Source organism: Poecilia reticulata, chromosome 23 (genome assembly GCF_904066995.2).
Source record: "Poecilia reticulata chromosome 23, P_reticulata-male-v2, whole genome shotgun sequence".
NCBI lineage: Eukaryota > Metazoa > Chordata > Actinopteri > Cyprinodontiformes > Poeciliidae > Poecilia > Poecilia reticulata.
The window spans coordinates 3,317,760-3,339,440 of NC_088852.1; the positions used below are offsets into that span (position 1 = coordinate 3,317,760).

At 39.1% G+C, this 21,681-nt stretch overlaps 1 protein-coding gene across 13 annotated transcripts in view; it reads right to left on the minus strand.

The window, feature by feature from the left end:
* LOC103459369 (rho GTPase-activating protein 8) overlaps positions 1-21,681 on the minus strand; it is a 148,528-nt gene that overhangs the window by 106,859 nt on the left and 19,988 nt on the right. For 12 of the 13 annotated variants that reach the window (XM_081604203.1, XM_081604200.1, XM_081604197.1 and 9 more), the window contains 4 exons: positions 12,614-12,655; positions 12,397-12,475; positions 5,773-5,833; positions 1,097-1,216 (listed from right to left, as the gene is read on the minus strand). The gene's annotated coding sequence lies outside the window, so the exon portion shown is untranslated. Of the gene's footprint in view, positions 1-1,096; positions 1,217-3,824; positions 3,927-5,772; positions 5,834-12,396; positions 12,476-12,613; positions 12,656-21,681 lie in introns of those variants that run through there. The other variant, XM_017302891.2, reaches the window with a different exon arrangement.

The window sequence follows — 21,681 nt, forward strand, 5'->3', positions numbered from 1 at the left end:
AAGATGTTTCGAGGGGGACGGTCCGAACATGACCATCGGTGGACAGGTGGCGTGTTGAGACCTGGCCAGAGCAGCAGACATGTGAAAATCACATGCAGGAACAAGTGATAAGCTGCTGCTGGCAGACATGCTAATTATAGACAGATTAAAGCACCAACAAACAGCTCTCCATTACATTTTAATGAGGCTGGTTTTGTTCTCCATACTTCAGTTTTACTCTCACATTAACTGTAAGAGTCATCGCTCTGATGTACTGATCCCTGCTTTATTTTTACTTCATGAACTGAAGATTTATTTGGTGATTTATGCAAAAAGGAGACCTAGTAAACTGGCATTCTACAAGGACGTCTAAAAGTGCTCCCACGGTTTTGTCGGGATAAATGTTCCTGGACGATAAATTGCCCCAATTGAGACAATTTTTAAGTAAAATAATGCAAGAACACATTCTTCAACTTTAAACTCTAATGAACATTTAACACTGGAAGCGCAAGACATTCTATGAATATCCAAAATACATAAACAACAGAAACAACAAATAAAATTAACAAAATTGTCCATAAAAAATGAGACTAGAGGACCAGACTTAAGACTTTTATCATCCAGTTTTTGGTAAAAAGAGAAAAATTATTGAGTTGATATTAATTTCTCATGCGATTAATTAATTAATTTATTGATTATTGTTACAGACTTAGTGCTTACCATTTTGCAACCACTTGTAACAAAGATGGTAATTTGAGACAAATTCAGGCAGAATTCAAAAAGACGCTGCTGCTTTTTCCCCAGAATATATCTGTCTGAACAGACCTGCAGGGATTATTTAAGTCTCACTTTTGCTTTCTATAATTTCACTGAACAGCAACGTAAAATCAAAATCCCAAGGACAGTCATTAAGTCCACATAAACCAAACAAGTTTAAATGTGTGTTTTGGCCCAAAAAAAGCTGCAGTCATTTAGCTCAGAAACTCAGAAAAAAACAGTTAAAGCTAATTATAGCATATAAAACAGAGAAAGCTAATTGAGATTAGATCAACCAGCTACTGATTGACATTAGCAGTTGTTTTCTACTGACGGAGAACAGAAAAATAGATTTTCTTACCAGATTAACTTTATGCTCACAAACAACAGGCGTCGCTTTGGCTGTTAACTTCCTGTTTGAGCGATGAGTTGTTGTAGCTGCATGAACTGTGTAGTGTTCTCCTTTCCCCGCTTTCGGTTCCTTAAATCCAAAGAACAGATCAGATTATTTTATAATTCAAAGGCCAAAAGTTGCTTTCTTCAACACACAACAGAATTTCCTGGAAAGACGTAGAAGAAGTTATAACTTTATTATTTTATGTCGCCTATTAGCATAAACAAATCAATTCCAATTATAAAAAGTTTTTTTTAATTAAGAATAGTTTGGATAAAATTTTCTCCACTTTTATCTGCAGAACTGTTTTAATATGGACGCCGTTGGTTGGAGCTGAGTAAAAAGTACATTTGTTTTTTAATTTAACCATTTCAATAATTATCGCAAAATTGGTTCAAAGTAAAAGTTTAGTGTCAAAGAAATTATCAGTGTCAATACAGAATTGAAGAATCAAAGAAATAAGCAGTAACACATAAATGTATTATCAGATATATTCTTAAACTACACTCAATAACCATTACAGGACTTTATGGATTAATAATGACACTTTCTCATTTGTTGTGTCATGCAGTCAAAGCCACACAGTTACCTAAAAAAGGAATAAATAGACCCTATCGTCACTTTTATCGTTATCACAATAGAACCACAAAATATTGTGATAAAATTTTAAGTCTATGTCGTCCACCCCTAACTTAAGTGAAGATATAAAAATCAGATCTGGTTTCAGTTGCATAAGTTTTTGTTAGAGCACATCATGACGTTTTAATGATCAGAGAAATGACTCCACCCCGCTGGAAAGATTCCCCCCGTTTCCGCTCTGCTTTGGTCTCCATTGGCTACCTGAGGCTCTTTAGCGGCTGATATTTCGATAATAGCGCTCCATCTCCCTTTACAGACTCTTATACAGCCGACTGTCTGCTCAGGAAAGTGAGGATGTTAAAAATGCATAAGATCATGCGATACAAAAGGAGAACAAAGCAGAGTCTGGGAGGAGCTCCTGACTTCAAATTAAATACTTAGAGCTTCTTTGTGTCCAAATGTCTTAATTTTTAAAACTGATAATGAGTTTATGTTTGGTCAGTAAGAAGCTAATGAACAGGAGGCAGCACAAAGAGGAGAAATAAAGCTTCCTGCTTCTTTGGGAGCCACCTGGGCTTCCTGCTGGGAGTCCATATGGCTGCAGACTCAGGAAGACCTGAAACCCAATCGGGTTGACCGCTTGTTGCTTTGCTGTCTGGTGTTTTGTGTTGGAGGAACCCGTCTGGCTCGGTTCATCCTCTCTTCGCCTGAATGCGTCGACGGAAGAGTTGGAACGCTCCAGTGGAAAATGAAACTCAAGGAGGCAGGTGAGCCATTTCTGGATGAAGCGGCACGTGTTTCTGCAGCTTAGAGGTCAGGAGTTTCACACTAAATTTAAAAAAAACTGAAACTAGACAACTTTCATTTTGAAATATACCTAAAATTTCCCAAATGTTAAACCATACTGATAAAAAAACTGAGCTTGGGATAACAAAAATGTAAAAAGATAATTGTATAATACTTTAAAAATGAAGCAAATTATTTAAACACATTAGTCCTGCTTTTGTTATTATGGCCAGCAGGGGGCAGTTTATACAAACTGTACACAAGAAAATGCACTTTTGTTTATATTGTGCAATGGGAGAATAAGAAAAATAGCCAACTTAGTCCACAGTTTACTATGTTTAATAAAGTTCGATGTAATTTCAGTTCAGTCCAATCAGGTGTAGCTAAACAAAAAGTGTAGAACTCACTTAATTAAATCAAGTTCATCTTCTAAATTCCAGTTTTTATTTCATTTAGAGACCATTGGAATTATTTTTTGTGTCCTGAACTATAATTGAGGAATGATACAAGCCCCAGGACAGGAGAGAGGCTGTTTATTTTTAATTAGGCCAAAAACATTACAGACAATTTAAAATCTTCCTACAGTGGACACGAAAAGCATTTATTGTAATTTATTGGACTTAGTCACATAAAACAAGTGTTTTCAAATAAATCTGTTGTTGCAGCGGAGAACAAAATAAATAAATAATTTTTTTAAATTATTTTTATTTATGAAACAGAAGATAAAAGCTTCCGGGACAGTACAGGACAGTGGAAACACTATGGGATGAAAACCCATAGTGTTATATGTCAAAATTACATTTTAATCAATAGCAGCATTAATAAAATAATCAATACGCTGAGATTGAATAGTGTACACTAATGGTGAATGGAATGCTCAATTTAATCCTAATTAAATTAGCGTCTGATTAATAGCAAAAACACCAGTAATATTTTTGTGTACAGTTCAATTCTGGCTTATTTGTTTTTATACATTTTCTCCTTATCACTACATTTCTTTACAGTAAAGATTCTGCTTTATGTATTAAAGCACCAAAAAGTGTTTATACAAAAACAAAAAAAGTATTTAGAATTGTTTTGTGGTGTGAAATTCGTATTTTAAAAGTAATAATAAATAAAGTTACACAATAAATGTAGTAATTTTTGTCGAATTTGACTTTATTTAATACATAATCTCCGTTAGCATTAGCATGGCATAGCACACAGAATATCTCGCATTATCTGGGGTATTTTCTTCATAAACCGTTTCATTTGACGCATTGTTCAACCAATAACAGTTTTATCTTTCAAAATATATCAATGTTTAAGTTTTTGAGGAGTTTTTACTGACCAGAATAGATGAAAACACTTAGCGCTTCCGTTAGCATTTCACAAAGAAGCAAACTGTACTCCACCGGCGCGGTCGGCGCCCTCTAGTGACTGCATGTGGAATTACGCCAAAGGAATGCAAAAGTAAAACCGCTAAAGTGACCAAAATGAAGCATAAATATACATTTTAAATATAGAAAATATATATTTCTGTGCCTGTTTCACAGTTTTACATGCTTTTGTTTTTATATACAGGTCCTTCTCAAAAAATTAGCATATTGTGATAAAGTTCATTATTTTTCATAATGTAATGATAAAAATTAAACTGTCATATATTTTAGATTCATTGCACACCATTTGAAATATTTCAGGTCTTTTATTGTTTTAATACTGATGATTTTGGCAAACAGCTCATGAAAACCCAAAATGCCCGTCTCAAAAAATTTGCATATTTCATCCGACCAATAAAAGAAATGTGTTTTAATACCAAAAAAGTCCACCTTCAAATAATTATGTTCAATTATGCACTCAACACTTGGTTAGGAATCCTTCTGCAGCCTTCAGTGCGGCATGGAGGCAATCAGCCTGTGGCACTGCTGAGGTGTTATAGTCTCTCAACTTTCTCTTCACAATATCCCACAGATTCTCTATGGGGTTCAGGTCAGGAGAGTTGGCAGGCCAACAGTAATACCATGGTCATTAATACCAGTGGTTTTGGCTCTGTGAGCAGGTTGTGCTGAAAAATGAAATCTTCATCTCCATAAAGCTTTTCAGCAGATGGAAGCATGAAGGGCTTCAAAACCTCCTGATAGCTGCTGCATTGACCTGCCCTTGATAAAACACAGTGGACCAACACCAGCAGCTGACGTGGCTCCTCAGACCATCACTGCCTGTGGGTACTGGACACTGGACTTCTGTCCTTTTGGCATTTCCTTCTCCCCAGTCTTCCTCCAGACTCTGGCACCTTGATTTCTGAATGACATGCAAAATTTGCTTTCATTCGAAAAAAGTACTTTGGACCACTGAGCACCAGTCCAGTGCTGCTTCTCTGTAGCCCAGGTCAGGCGCTACTGCCGTTGTTTCAGGTTCAACGGTGGCTTGACCTTTGACCTGGGGAATGCGGCACCTGTAGCCCATTTCCTGCACACGCCTGTGCACGGTGGCTCGGGATGTTTCTACTCCAGACTCAGTCCACTGCTTCCCCCAAGGTCTGGAATCGGCTCTTCTCCACAATCTTCCTCTGGATCCGGTCACCTCTTCTTCTCGTTGTGGAGCGTTTTCTGCCACACTTTTTCCTTCCCACTGAGGTGCCTTGATACTCTAGGAACAGCCTATTGGTTCAGAAATGTCTTTCTGTGTCTCACCTCTTGCTTGAGGGCGTCAATGATGGCCTTCTGGACAGCAGTCAGGTCAGCAGTCTGACCCATGGTTGCGGTTTTGAGTAATGAACCAGGCTGGGAGTTTTTAAAAGCCTCAGGAATCTTTTGCAGATGTTTAGAGTTACTTTGTTGATTCAGATGATGAGGCTAACTGCTCGTTCAGAGAAACGTTTCATGATATGCTAATTTTTTGAGATGGGAATTTTGGGTTTTCATGAGCTGTAGCCAAAATCATCAGTATTAAAACAATAAAAGACCTGAAATATTTCAGTTGGTGTGCAATGAATCTAAAATATGACAGTTTAATTTTTATCATTACATTATGGAAAATAATTAACTTTATCACAATATGCAAATTTTTTTAGAACGACCTGTACATTGATCATTTTATTTTCCAAGTCACCCTCTCATCAAAATACATAGAAGGGCAAATAGATCAGCATTTCTTGCCTCTAGAAGAAATATTTCAACAATAGAAAACTAAATATGCAATCATATATTTATTTATTTAGCTTAGTCATCCCCCATATGTAGATGTTTTTTTTCTTTTGGCTGTTATTTCTACACTAATTAGAGTTTAGACATCTTTACCTGCCTGCCAGCCTCACTTGGCTGCATGTCAGTCCTCCTTCCATCCCAAAAATTGCAATATCTGCAAACAATACATAAAAATTAATGTTTTTTCAATTATGAAATAGATACACAGAATAAATCAATGCAGTGAAAAAACAATTTCCCATTTTAGCTAAAAAATAAAACAAACTGGACCAAAACCTATTTCTGTCAAATCTGAGACCATAAAGACCCGCTGATAACGTGATGAGATGCAGGAGCGTCACCCTGGATGATGCTCACAGTGATTCAACACTCTGCTAATACAAGTTATTTCTGTCAAACTGGCATGAAGAAAAGGTGAAGTCACTGTGAGAGGAATTCAGGAGCAGACTGGTGCTGTTGATGCCTCAAGCTGCAGCGGTGACTCTGTGGTAAAGACCACGTTATGAAGTCGTGTATTTAAAGTGTGCTCAGATGGATGAACGTGCATCTCGTCCTCTGGGCCTGTGCATCATTTACATAAGCCTGCCCTTTGTTTTCTGTTTTTTTTTCCCCCTTGTGTTTGTTTTTTTGGTGCTTTCGTCACACTGAGGCTCACTGCCCCGCGGCGAGGCCGACCACAGGATGGGACGGCGTGTCTTTAATGCACACTGACAGTGGATACTGGCTCTCTGCTTGTGTGAGTGCACATACTGTAAGGACTCGGCTGCCTTTTAAGGCCAGAGACCCAACCCTAAAAATAGGAGCTGTGAATAATACGTCAAAACAATCGTCTTCAGGACAAAGGGACATTTTGTAGACATGTCTTTGGAGGACAAAAGAGCTGATTGGGCTTATGTCAGATCAGAGACGGTCAAAGAGAACGTAGATGCTCAGAGGTCATCAGGAAGAGAAACAAAACTACAGTTAGAAAAATGAAACATCTTCCCATGGATAACTCCACAAAATTTGGCTTAGCATTAGTTTGAGGTCTGACCTTTAACCCCTTAGAATTAAAAATATCCCTGACAGTTGAAATTATCAATGCAACTAAAGAGAAACATGGATTAGTTTCTCAAGATCTTTAAGGGGATTTTTTTATTGTTTTAATCCTGGAAATGTTCTTCAGGTGATGGAAGGCCGACTTTGCAACCGTCTTTATTTGTCTCTGAAGGGTCAGATCTGAGTCCATCACTTTAGTTTTGTCTGTTCAGGTGAAAAAAGCAATGGCATCTGCTCACATTGATTTGTCCTGCTGAAATGGGTTCAAGGTCATCTGGTGACACTTTAATGCAGACAGCGTTTAGATAAACTAAAAATTTAATTTGCAAATTAAATATTTAGTTTGGAGCTAAGACATTTATAAATGTATAAACAGCATGGTGAATGCATGACTGAAACATTTGTTTTTTCTATGAAAGACTAAATAAACCAAATTTTGCTGTACATTTTTACTATATATATATATATATATATATATATATATATATATATATATATATATATATATATATATATATATATACACACACCACCAGGTAGTGGTCAGTGGACAGCTCCGCACCTCTCTTCACCCGAGTGTCCAAGACATACGGCTGCAAATCCGATGAGACGATGAGACGATGACAAAGTCAATCATCGAACTGCGGCCTAGGGCGTCCTGGTGCCAAGTGCACATATGGACACCCTTATGCTTGAACATGGTGTTCGTGATGGACAATCCGTGACAAGCACAGAAGTCCAACAACAGAACACCACTCGAGTTCAGATCGGGGGGGGCCGTTCCTCCCAACCACGCCTCTCCAGGTTTCACCGTCATTGCCCACGTGAGCGTGGAAGTCCCCCAGTAGAACAAGGGAGTCCCCATGAGGGGCACTCTCCAGTACCCCCTCTAAGGACTCCAAGAAGGGTGGGTAATCTGAACTGCCGTTTGGCCCGTAAGCACAAACAACAGTCAGAACCCGTCCCCCCACCCGTAGGCGGAGGGAGGCCACCCTCTCGTTCACCGGGGTGAACCCCAACGTACAGGCGCCCAAATGGGGGGCAACAAGTATGCCCACTCCAGCCCGGCGCCTCTCACCGTGGGCAACTCCAGAGTGGAAGTACGTCCAGCCCCTCTCAAGGAGACTTGTTCCAGAACCAGAGCCATTGTCGAGGTGAGGCCGACTATTTCTAGCCGGAACCTCTCAGCCTCGCACACTAGCTCCGGTTCCTTCCCACCAGAGAGGTGACGTTCCACGTCCCAAGAGCCAGCTTCTGCAGCCGAGGATCAGACCGCCAGGGTCCCCTCCCTCGGCTGCCGCCCATAGCACAATGCACCCGACCCCTTTGGCCCCTCCGACAGGTGGTGAGCCCATCGGAAGGGGGACCCACGTCTCCTCTTCGGGCTGAGCCCGGCCGGGCTCCATGGGTAAAAGCCCGGCCACCAGGCGCTCGCCATCATGCTCCACCTCCAGGCCTGGCTCCAGAGTGGGGCCCCTGTGACCCGCGTCCGGGCGAGGGAAAACCAAGTCCAAAGCATGTGTCCATCATAAGGGGTGTTCGGGCTGCGCTTTGTCTGGTTCCTCACCTAGGACCTGGCTGCCTTGGGTGACCCTACCAGGGGCATAAAGCCCCAGACAGCATAGCTCCTAGGATCATTGGGACACTCAAACCCCTCCACCACGATAAGGTGGCAGCCCAAGGAGAGGATTATATATATATATATATATATATATATATATATATATATATATATATATATAGAGAGAGAGAGAGAGAGAGAGAGAGAGAGAGAGAGAGAGAGAGAGAGAGAGAGAGAGAGAGAAAGAGAGAGAGAGAGATAGAGACAGACAGACAGACAGACAGAGAATCTGAAAAATATGATGAATCCTGGTCTAAAGTTTTTTTAGGGACAAACCATCGTACATGGTGAAAACCCAAAGACAACAAGTATTAGTTAGACAGTTAAGGTTGGTATATTGGTAGGTCCGCATAGGGAAAAAGTTTTAAATGCGACCTGTTATGCTAACTTGGCACTTCAGTCTGGTCAGTACTAATGTGCAATTGTACAACTGTACATCTTTGAAAAGCAGAAGTGGAGCCTCCTGTCCAACCAACAAGAAAACAGCAACCAGTTTCTGGATGGTAAGTCGACAACAAAACACTTGTCTTTTCCAGCAGCCATTGCACAGCACGTACAAGCTGACCAAACGTGCTGGAGCTCACCTTGGGTTGCCAGGTATGGTTAGTAGGTAATGGCTACTTCTGCAACCTGTTGATTGTGACTCAACAATCAGGAGGTTTTAGGATTGACATAAAAAACATTAACTTATAGCGTAAAAACAGATAGGTGTGTGTTTTAATTATTCTGATGTTTTAAAAGCAAATGGAAGAAGATTGAGTTCCCTTTAAATGCAACTTAATGACCAATTCCTTGTGATCAGTTTTGTCAAATCAAAGGAATCTGGCCTGAAGTGTGTTATGTATAATTTAGATCTGAATTATCTTCTCATTATTCATCTTATGTTTAATTCAAACAGATCTCATTCATCTCATCTGTCTGAGGCTCAGAGACCTGTTCTCCTTTTTGTGGCCTTTCTGGTTGCAGGTTTTCCCTGAGTCAGCCTCTGACGGGTTCTTCACAGATGCTCTCAGTGAGGACTTCCTGCTCCTGTCCTCTGGCTGCTTTTCATGGCCTTTTTCTCTTTAGGAACAAATTGCACATCTGTACCCAAATGCCCTTCATCGTCGTCTCTTTTTCCTGATTTGTTCTTGTCTCTCCTGTTTTTCTTTCAAACGAACCTTCTGTTTCACACTTCGGCTTTCCAGAGGAAGAACAGAAGCCGTCTTTTTTGCTTTTCTTTTTCATCTGGAATGAGCTTTTTTCTGCAGGCTTTGGGATTTTTCTCTCCCGTTCGGCTTCTTTCCTCTTCTCCAGATCAACCATCAAGTTCTGCAGTGCTTCCATGATTCCCTGGAGGACTGTAGAGCTTTCTTTCCACTCCTCTTGATATTTTCTTTCAAAATCTACAAACCTGCGCTCTTGCTCTAGCTCTCTAATCTGTGCCTTCGATTCTTTTTTGTCTTTCTCCAGTTGAGTCGCTTGTTCCATTTCCCAGAGATCCTGTTGCTTAAAAATAGCATCTAGATTTTGGGTTTTACTGCATTCACCCCTTTTCTCTTTCTGCAGAAGTTTTTGCTCCGTCGTTAGGACATTTTTGCACGTTGTGAGTTTTTCTATCTTCTTCCTCGCGTGCTTCTCCTTCTCCCGCAGATTTCTCCACTCATCGACTGACAATCTACACTCCAGTTGGAAACTTTCTTTTTCTCTCGCCAGCTTCTCTTTTTCCTCCTTGATCTTTTTCTGCATTTTTTGTATTATCTCTTGCCGCTCGTCCAGCTTCACTGTAATTTTATGCAGGTTTTGGGATACGTTATATAAAGTTGCTATCTCTTCTTGTATTTCTTGTTTCTCCATCTCCCCTCCCATCTTAGACTTTGTCAGTTTGATTTCTTTGGTCAACAGTTTTATGTCCCTCTTCTTTAAGCGCTCCCACTCCTTTGTAAGTGCTTTCACTTGCAAAAGAATAATTTCTGTGTCGTTATCTAAATTTGGTACCAGTTCTTCCATGTCGCGCTCCATTTTGTTGATATTTTGCTCTTTCTCATTTTGTTTTTCCTTTATCTTCTTAAGAAAGTCGTACTTCTTCTTAAGTCTTTTCCTCTCATTTTCCAGATCTTCCATTGCTGCAACAAATTCAAATTGTTCTTGAACTTTCTGGCATTCTTTTGTCTTGCCTTCTTCCATTTCCTTTTTCTCTCGATCCAGATTTTTCCTCGTTTCCAAGGCTTTCTGATCTGAATGTTCCTCTTGAAGAGCCGCCATTTTCTCCTGAATCTTTGGATTTAGCTCCATGTCAAACATTTCTTTCTTCTCTTCAAAATCTCTTTTCAGATCTGTCATGTCTCTGGTAGCGTCTAAAATATTTTTATCAACTAGATCTCTTGATACTGAAATTGTTTTCTCCTGAATCTTCCAGTCAGACAAACCAAACAAAGTCCTTTTAGACCGTGCTCTGTTCACTCTAGTGAAGATTGTTCACTCAAAACTCTAATCACAGGTAACTGATGGCTTTGTGACATCACTGGACACACTTATGACATCATAACGGAGGATTCAGCAGCTGTAAACAGTCTCCACCTATCAGGAACTTCCAGGCTGTTTATATTTTGGTAAATCAAAAATCACTTGTAAAACTTCTAAAACAGATGAAGGTATTTTCTTCTACAGCCATAATTTCAGTAAATGTTTTATTTTGCATTATGTATAAGGTGGACCCACAATCCAAATTATTTGCAGAAAATCTACATAGTCACAGATTTTTTCATTTAATCTATTTAAAATATTTGAAAATAAAAACAGGAAATCTACACAGTAAAAATGCCAGTGTTGAATTAACACCCAAAAGTGTCTATATGTGTCCAAGTTAGCAGGTGTTAAAGTAACACTTTTGAAAGTGTTAAAACATTGACACCCATTTTTTTGTTAAATTAACATTGGTCTATAATACTGAAATGGGTTTAAGAAAAGTTAAACATTTCTGTGTATTGTTTTGGATATTTTCCACTGGATTTGATTGATATTGACACCTTGTGGGTCAATTATCTACTTTTTTAACACCACATTATGTTTTGTGATCAACACTACACTGGTGTTACTTTTAATATATTTTAACACCAGCACCGTTGTAAAAGTTAATGTGACACACTGTATTGTTGAATTTAACACCAGCTGACTTGGACACATATAGACACTTTTGGGTGTTAATTCAACACTGACTTTTTTACTGTGTACCTTTGCCAGACAGCCAATACAGAAGCACCCTTTCTTTTCCTTGATGCTGATTGGCTGAACCTCCAAAAGCGGAGATAAGACTGCGGATGTTTCTGCAGTAGATGGTTTCCATTGTGTGTATTAACACATATTAAGGCATATTTGGTATTTTCACTATTAAAATAGACGGGGCGGGGGGGGGGGGGTGGGGGGGGGGGTTACCAGGAGTGCATTTTTAAAAATGTTTCTATCATAAAAAATATAAATATTTTTTTTCCTTCATTTCAGAAAGTGAAAATTATTATCAAATAGATGAACTACACATGAAGTCAACTTTTAAAAACCTTTATTTGTTGTAATTTTGATTAATGTAGCTTACAGATAAAAGAAACTGAGATTTCACATTTTATCCAGTTAATTTATTCCAATCATAAAATAATAATAATGGATTTAATTTATAATGATCTTTAGATCTCAAAGGGCAAAATGCAGAGGTGAAAGAAAGAAGTTCAAATCATTTCTTTCATCAATCATAAGGATCATATCCCCTACTCTAACATCTCTCCGCCCGACTACAGGCTGATCACCTTCATGCTGCGCAGCATCGTTTCAGCATATTTTCATAAAACTGATATAAAATTAAAATTTTATTTAAAAAACTGAATGATTGGGTTTTCCTTATCCATGAAATGGTTGAAATATATCACTTTGTAATAAATCTGTACAGTAAAAAGCTTGTTTTAAATTAACCTTTTAATTGTTCCTAAGTAACATAATTAAAAATAATTGTGTTAAATATTTTAATAAGTTTATGCTTAGATAACCTGAATAAAACATTTTTTCTCTGTTTATGTCATTACATCTACCTGTGTAAAAGCTGTTTCAGCTCTTCTGCGTTCAGCAGTAGATTGCTGTCTTCACCCCCCAGAAGGACTCCGGCTCCACCTGGTGGCACATGAGCAACACTGCATGTCAGTTTTTCAATGTAAAAAAAAGCAACAAAAGGCAACACAAATCCCCGCTTCCAGTACACAATCCATCACATCGCAGTGGGAGGGAGGCTGCGCTCGCGTGGAGACTCGCCTTGGCAACTGGTGAGTACTACCCTGGAGTCGCCATGGCAACCTGTGAAGAGAGGAGGAGATGTCAAAAACTGAGGGTGGAAAATGGAGGGAGAGGAGACACAAAGTAACAAATAGCTGATATGACATGATGCAAGAATGAAAATCCCCCCTCAGGATGTGGTTCCTCCTAAACATAAATAAATCTTCAAACCCAACAAAAGCCTCCAGGAAGGATTCAGTTTTTCCCTAAATTACAGTTTTCCCTCATGTCTTGTTGTTATATTGCTCCGTCGGAGTCGCGTCCCTGATGTGTGACCTGTTTTAATCGGAGATAAAGTAGGACAGCCTCTTCCTGCTGGGCACTTCTCAAACAAATGCAGCTCCCTCCCACAACGCAGCAAAAACACAACCGAATGGAGGAGCAGCAGAGGCGCTGCTGGCCTCGTGTCAGCAGCAGAAACTAGCAGCAGACCGAGCTGCATCTCTTGCAACACAGAGCCAGACGCTGCACTGACGGCATGGTTAGCTTCATAACTAAAGAGGTTATACTTTACATGCATTGGGGAATAAAACGTTTAGTTGTTCCCTCTCAATCAGAAAGCAGATTATAACTCCTCAGCTGCATGTTTCTGGATGGATGAGGTCAAGTATCTTGGTGTCCTTGAGTGACGGATAGACAGATCAGAGCTTAATGTGCAGTAATGAGGGTGTTGCTTCAGTCTGACTGAAAGATGAAGCCCTGGCTGTTTTTTGTGTGGTGGTTCATAATACCGATACATGGATCCCAGAAGTCCGAACCAGGGATGAGCGATGTGGCATAAAATTCATATTACAATATATGTGTATAGGTGACGGTAATGATATATATCACAATCTGATTTGTATAAAACTTACAATAGAATCTAAATAAATTACATACTAATTGAGTGAAATGCATCTATATGTATTAAAACTTGTTTAACACTAGTTTGTTGAAGTGGTGAAACAAAATGCTTGTATTTCCTAACTTCCACACACTTTGCAGATTACATTTTTCTGCTCCTGGTCTGAGTGTTTAACCCTCCTGTGGTCTGAAGAGACCGTGACATCTGCCGCGCTCGGCCTGAACATCGTGCCAAGACCGCAGAGGTTAAACCCACAACAGGTCGAGATAATTGATGTTTTTTGGACCTGCCTTTTCAACGAGATCTTCCCTTGCGCTCTCAGAGACGCTGCTTCCTACTCCCTATGTTTTGTTGCCGGCCGGTTACATCATCAACAAGCATTACCGCAGTTAGCCGGTAGTCTTCAGATCTCAATCGTAGACTTCAGATCTCAATCGCAAGCCAAATTTCTGCTGTTTTTATCGCATATATTGCATATTCCTAGTCTGAAATGGAAATAATCCGAACAAGAAGAAAATATATTGACACTCTCGACCAATGTGCAAGAGAAAATTTATATCAACAAAATCACTGCTGTTGGGATCGACCCATATGAGACGAAGAATGTAAACATGTCAGACAATGTGGACAAGCTGCCTCCGACCTCCTACTGTGACGTAGTTCACTACTTAGTGAACATGAAGGGTGGGTACAACCTAGAGGAGCTTTGCGACCCGCATGCGCAGAAGAAGCATGTAGACGTCACACAGCAGCGGAGTGTTCACGGATGTATTAATGGACGTCACCATATATGGATTGATTTCAAAGCTTATTCAGGAAAGCGTTTTGATGTTGAAACAATCAGTGTTTCAACAAGTTTGTAACGGACGTACAAACTTTACGTGAGAATAACATGGCTCTAGTGACTGGTAGACTAAGCACATGCAGTAACAAGCATAAAGGCTACATGTCCGTCTTAGCAAGCTGATAAAAGCTACATTAGCTAAGCTAATCTCCAGCACCTGTGCACGTTTTGTTTTCACTTAAATCAATAAATATCTCTGGATTTTGTTTTCCAGAGTCTGTCAAAATCACCTTTTTCTGAGCTGAATTAAAATCATAAACAGATGCCACTTCGATAAATCGATGTTAAATGTGAGTTCTGCGTCTGCATTGGTTCGGTGGGAGAAGACTCGTAAATCCTCACTCTTTCTAATGCCTTTCACTCTTAATACCCTCGGCGGGGGGCGGAGGGCCACGGGTGACCTCACAGTGAGTGATGGGGGAGGACTGAAAGTGTTGTCTATTAAAATCTTTGCTTAACGGCACTACTGACACAACACCAGAGACCTCCTATCCCCCATGCATCTGACATGCATCTATGTGTGCGCACGTGTCTGCAGAGAGCAAGCTGAGGTTGCTGTTATTATTTCTCCCAAGCTGTAATCCCTCCCCACCTCCTCCTCTTCCTCCCCCACTCCTGCAGCTCTTGTTGAGTTATTGTTGCTGTCATGCACGTGCATGTATGCATGCGTGCGTGTGCACCAGTGTTGTTAATATCCTGCGTAGGCTGCTGTGAACAAGCAGAGATTTTCTTTGTGTATCTGGTGATCTGGGATCCTGAGGGCTTTCGAACACATGCAGACGCTCCGAGGTCGGGGGAGGAGGAGGAGGAGGGAGTGAGGTCAGGGTGGGAGGGTGGCTGATGGAGGAAGGGACGGCTGGATGTAGAAGCTGGAGGTGAGTTTCATGTCCATCATGGACTGATGACTGGCCAGCGGTTCTTCCTGTTATTTTCCAGTTCAGTGAACACAAACAATCTTATTTCTATTCTTCTGAAGGAATTCTCTTCTTCTAATCCTTTTTATTTATTTTTCCCCAATAAAAACTTATTTCAAGCTAGAAACATCAGATGAATTTACCCACTGTCTGCATCCTAAAGCAGACAGTGATTGATAATATACAGATGAAAATGACATACTCTATATTATACCATAAAAATGTTTCATGAAAGTCACATTTGACTCTATTGCTTTGGTACTGACCATTTGTAATGACGTCAATTTCTGGAGACGCCATGACGGACGTTGGAAGTGAGGGGGGAGCGTACTGAACTAAGCAACTGAAGTTGTTTTCCAAAGTTGCTTTTGTCAGTTTACTCGTGGCTTTTACTTGTTAGAGTCGAGCTAATTTATCTGTGAACGTAACACACCTGGTTGGGGGTCACAGACAGCGGTATTTACACAAGTTTTAAATAGCTGGCTTAGAAACCGATCCGTACCTCCTCCCTCCTGATGTGTTGATCAAATTACAGACTTTGCATACTGACACCATCTCCCACTGCAAAGAGAGAAGTGCCCAGCCAAACAAGATGGCTGTTAATGTTAATTCAGTATTTGGAAACGTGACCAACATGGACTGAACGGCTTTGTTCACTTCCTACAGGTAAAATGTAATTCTAAAACAGTGCAGAAAGTTGACATTGTTCACAACTTCTTCTGTTTTCTGACTGAAATTCTACTGGAGACAATCCACTTCCATGGGAGAAATCCCAGATGGAGCACTAAAGAAAGATGAGAATCAAGTGGAACTGTGTATGTGGCAATGATCAGGCTACAATGACATGCTAATCTGTGTCGCCTCACATATGAAATAAAACTGTGGTAAACTTTGAAGTTTGTGGTTCAGGCCATATTTTGAAATAAATTGCCAAAAAAGTACAATTATTCAGTTTGATCCAAATAAATTTATAAATCAGGACAAATTAGTAGTTCACTTTAGTAGGTTTTTTTTCAGCAAATCTGTATATTTCTGCATTAAATTCATATAAAATCATGTTTATATGCTGACTATGTGTACATATTTTTGCTCAACAGACAAAACAAACAAAGCTTCTGCATGGAGCTTGTTTGCACTCGTCCTGCAGAACCTCAGAGAACAAGAGCTGAGACAACAACGGTGAGGAAATGTAAACAACATCATTCAGCGCCTGCAGCTTCACTGAGGTAAATACCACCACTGAGCGCGCAGCAGAGCACGCCATGGCCTTATTTCCCAGAGTCAACACATGTTAGAGGTGCAGAAATGCAGCTTCAAAATAATCCCCACTTCCAAGTCCTGAGCAGGCCAGAAGCTCATACACAGGGAAAGCTCTCTCTGCAGCTCTAACTATGATCACCACCTTCATTTTTTGGATTCTGACTCAGAAATTTGAATTTTAACGAGCCTCTGCAGCGTGCTCAGAGCTGAACTTGGCCTCCTCCTACACATCAGCATTTGCTCATCCAGAACTCTACCTAGCAACACCGCCTCGGCCTCAACCAGGCGCGCGGAGAGCGTTTTAAGTCCCTCCTCAGATTTATAAATCCATTTAACAGCATCTGCAGCCTTTTCTGCACATAATCTGTGTTTTAAGCTGCAAGAGGAAACTGTTACTTTAAGTGACTGGCACGCATGACGTGCTGTCCTTGATTTTCCTGCTTGCACATGTCCGCTCTGTGTGTTATTATGCAGACATCTGCTGTCAAGACTTCTTAAACTCATCGCAGCGTTTCCTCATGCAGCCCTGAGCCCAGAAACACACACACACACACCGGACGGGGAGAGCGCGGGGTCGGATGGCGGTGTGAGGCACACGCAGATTTAGTGATGGAGGATGCTCCCGCAGGTGTTGCACAGTCTGACTCAGCCTGTGCAACGTTTTTACCGCCACAGTTCTGTGTAACGTCTGTGAACATATCGACGTTTTATTTACCTCATCTGGGATTTTAATGCAGTTTGACCTTTAGGATCTGCAGCTCTGGGTTTAGCTAAACAGGTTCTCCCAACAGAACCAGAGGAGAACTGACAGACTTGGGCTTTCCTCTGCAGTAATCAGTCTGATCTGAGTAGCTGGCAGTTGTCCAGGGTGGCATCAGAAAGGGGCGAGGGAGAAAGCAACATATAAATCTGATTTTTTTATTTTTATTTCCTGGATTCATATTTTCACCATGTTATTCATTCATTTATGTAAGTTTCAAATAAAATATTTAACTAACAAGCTAAAAAGTTACTGCAAAATAAACATTTGGAGCTAAATATTTAGTTTGTGCCTTAGTACATGGCTCGCTTCAAACTAAGTATTTAGTTCACCAACAAGATATTTACCTTCAAACTAAATATTTAGCTCTGGGTTAAATAATTAGTTTTGAGCTAAATATCTCATTAAATATCAGAACTAGATACTTAGTTAGCAAGCTAAATATTAGCATCAAGCTAAATATTTAGCCTCAAAACAGACATTAAGTTTGAAGCTAAATATTTGGCTACTGCTGTCTCTAACCATTCTTTCCTGTCTTTCTCATTTTGAATAGCAGCTAAGGAATATCTCTCTCTCTCTTTGTCACACCATGTTTTTTCCTCTAGGGAACCAAAAATCAGGGAATGTTGAATAAAGTTTAGACACTCTGATCATCTTAAAATAATAATAATAATAATAATAATAATAATAATAATAATAATAATAATAATAATAATAATAATAATAATAATAATAATAAATAGTTACATTTATTTAAATTGCAAGTTTCCTTGAATGAAATTACATTTGCATTAAAGTCCCTGATCTGAATGCGCTGCTGTTGTTTGTTCCAGGGTGGAAAACACTTGAGGAGGGCCGGCTGTTATTAGCTGCAGCAGCAGTCTGAGCTGCATCTCTGTAATTAGAGAGCTAATTTGTGAACTGCAGTCGTGGTGGATGCTGGTCGTTAATGGTTACCTGTTGTTATGGTTACCGTCTCCCTCTGAAACCACCAACAGGACCTGAAGCACCACAGATGATGGGATTCCTCTCACACACACACATTCACTGCTGATGTTTGGGATGTTGGAGTTTCACCTCCAGCAGGTTTTTATGATATTTTACCTGATTAGTTTCTCATTTTAAACTGAATAAACCTTTTTATTTCATTGCATAAAACTCTCTGAAAAACAAAATTTAGGTTCATGTTCTTCTTTTCCCCAATAATGGAGTTTATTTTGTTAGTTTTCTATTAGAAGCTGCAAATTTTACATATTTTATTTTTTAAAAAAAGTCTCTCTAAAAGAATCCAGGAACAACGAAAAAGCTTAAAGTGTTGACAAACAATAGATACGTTTTTAACGCTGAAACACGTTTAGTTGAATCTTTTTCTGCATTTAAACAAATTTGTAACATTAAAATCTTAACTTTGTTTCAGCAATTTAATTAATAATAACTTGTAAACAAAATACATTAATTAAATAGGCATATATCTTCCTATAATTTTGTTTACTGGAGACGCACCAAAATCTGGAACAAACTTCTAGAAAACTGTAAAACAGCTGAAACACTGAGTTCCTTTAAATCAAAGCTAAACACCCACATGTTTAGCTTTGCTTTTGAACCATAATAATTGGAACATTGATCAAAATATTGGACGTTTATTGACGATTTTGTTGATGGCAATCGACTGATTTCTCAATTGGTGACTGTTGTTTTTATGAGTTCTTATTTTTGTGTTTTTCTGACACTTCAGACTGCCCTGTGAAATGAGCTACACAAATAAACATTATTGATTGATTGGTGCTGGATTTCTAGTTAAAACAGGGGTGTCCAAACTTTTTGTCACATCGGCCAAAATCATCGAGTCAAAAGGACTTGAGGGCCAAAAAATGTCTTTTACCCACTCAACAATAAACTAAACATGTAATATTTAAATTAAGCAACATAATCATATTTGTTGCTGGAAAAGGATACGTAAATTTATTCTAGATGCAAAACTTAAAAAGAGCTCTGCTGATTTGCCTTATTAAAATTAATTTTGCTAACTTGATAGATAGCTGAAAAAAAGACCACAATTTAATCAATTCTTATAAATAGAACAATGTGATGTAAAATTTGTCAAAATTTGTTTTATTCTTTGAATTTATTTTGTTTAGTCAAGAAGTTGTTTCTTCAGACTTTTGTTGATTTGATTTTAAGTTCTGCTGCTCTTGGCGGTTGGTGGTTACCATAGTAACCAGTAACTGGTTAACCAGTAACCCCCCCCCCTCTCCCTCCCCCCTTTTCTGTTGCCATCGGTAACTGTAGCATGTTTTAGGATTAGCTCTGTGTTCCTTTTACAAATATTATACTTTCAGTATATATTTAGACAAATTTAATCATATACAGTGTTTCGTTATTAATTTTGCTGTTTTGTATATGTTTTCAACTGTTATTTTTATTAATGTTGTCCATTTTAGCTACGTTTAATTTTACAAATGTCAACTGCTGCTAACTGCTATTAAATGCCTGTTGTTTAGGGTTATTTATTGCATTTTATTTAATGTATAGGGCAGACGCTGCTGGCTGATGTTAACCACCAACTTGACTTCCAGTTTTGTTAGAAATACAGTGAACCTGAATGTGTCTGTCGTGAAGTCCTGAGACGAACATAGAAGGGTTAAAATGCAAAATTCAAATATCATATCTGAAACTGGAAACATGAGTTTCTGTGTTGGACATTTGGCTTTCTCTCCTCTACCAACATCTCCTTTCATCTTTTTTGTACCAAAAACCATGAAGCTCCAGTTTCACATGCTCTGCTCTGTCGTTATCCGCATGACAAACTTCATGAAGTTTATTGTAAAAGCGCCCTAATGGCCGTATCCAGTGCGTGAAATCGCTGCGTTGCCAGTGGCCAGTCACACAGTGAGATGGATGGGTGATGACGACTCATTATTCATGGCTGCGGCAGTCTGAGGAAAGTGCATTTAATCCAGGGGCGGGAAGATGCACATATTTCTTATCATGATTAGGCTGCAGCATCAGATAAGGAACAGGATAAATTTAGTGCTCGCGCTTTGTTTTCTAATCCAGCCAGGGGGCGAAGAAAGTAACCTTTTAAATAGGTCACCTTCTCTGCTTTTAGAGACAACTGAACGAGCTGCCAGCGTGTGTCTGCGTGTTTGTGTCCTTTACAAGGGGAAGAATACATTTCAGACATCCAGCGGTACATTTAGAGCGGGCCTCAGCTAAAGGGTAACCCGGGTTCTGTTTTTATTTTTTTTTAAATATGAAGCAAATGAGGAAAAACTACACCTTTGCTAGTTTGTAGTCGGAAAATCCTGAGCAAAGCAAATGAAGAATAATTCAGAGGTTTATGAAGCGATTTCTGAGCTTTTAGCTGTGTTTCCATTAACATTTCTTATGCTTTTATCATTCAGATCAGCGGTTTCAAATTTTTTTAGAGCATGCATTGCTTGAACTTTAACAAAACATCTAAATGCCTCATTGAGTTGCTGCAACTGGAGAGGTACACCTAACGCAGTATGTCCTGATTAACTGAGCTCCAGAGTGCTGAGTACTGCTTTCAAACTGGAGAATGAAAGCAGTTTGAAATTGTAAAGAAAAGAGGAGGGTCTTCAAAGCAAGAAGGGCAAGAAACATTGGGACAGAGAGCAGAGTGTGGCCCCGGGCCCCCAAACTTTCCGCCAGAGAAGAGAGGAGGACACAAAGGCAACAAGGAGGCTGGAATGAAAGAGTCTACAGACACATGGGATGAGGTTATCTGAGCTCAGACTGGAGAAAGATGTACTTTAAAAACAGGAAAGGGTTTGGATTAGGTAAGTCAAAATATTATGAGAATAAAATCGAAATAATATGAGAAAAAGATGGAATAAAACCAGTAAAGTCATAATAATCTTAGAATAAAATCATATGACAAAAAGTCTTGCTATTATGAGGATAAAGTTGTTATAATGTGAGAAAAAAGTCGAAATATCAGACTAGTCAGAGAATAAAGTCATACAACAAAATGTCAAAACATTACAGTAAAGTTTAACATTACGAGAATAAAGTCGCAAAATGGTAGCAAAAAGTTGTAACAACACCACAAGTCATGATAGTAGATAGTAATAGTGATATGATAAAAAAAATCATAATCTGAGGGAAAAAGAAAACCTTCTGAGATTAAAGAAAATGTTGTCAAAATTCTCAGAATGTTATTATTATTATTATTATTATTATTATTATTATTATTATTATGATTGGTGGCTCTAATCCTCTTCCATACCTACTTTCAAAAACAATCAGTGACCTGTGGTTGTCAAGCCCCTAAATGTGAACAAATTTAAAGAACTGTGAAAATCTCCTGATGTGCTGTTCAGTAAATGTTCTTTATTAATCTGATCATCAGTTAGTTTGACTTCAAAATTGGTTAATTTCCAAGAAATAAGATATGCTGAT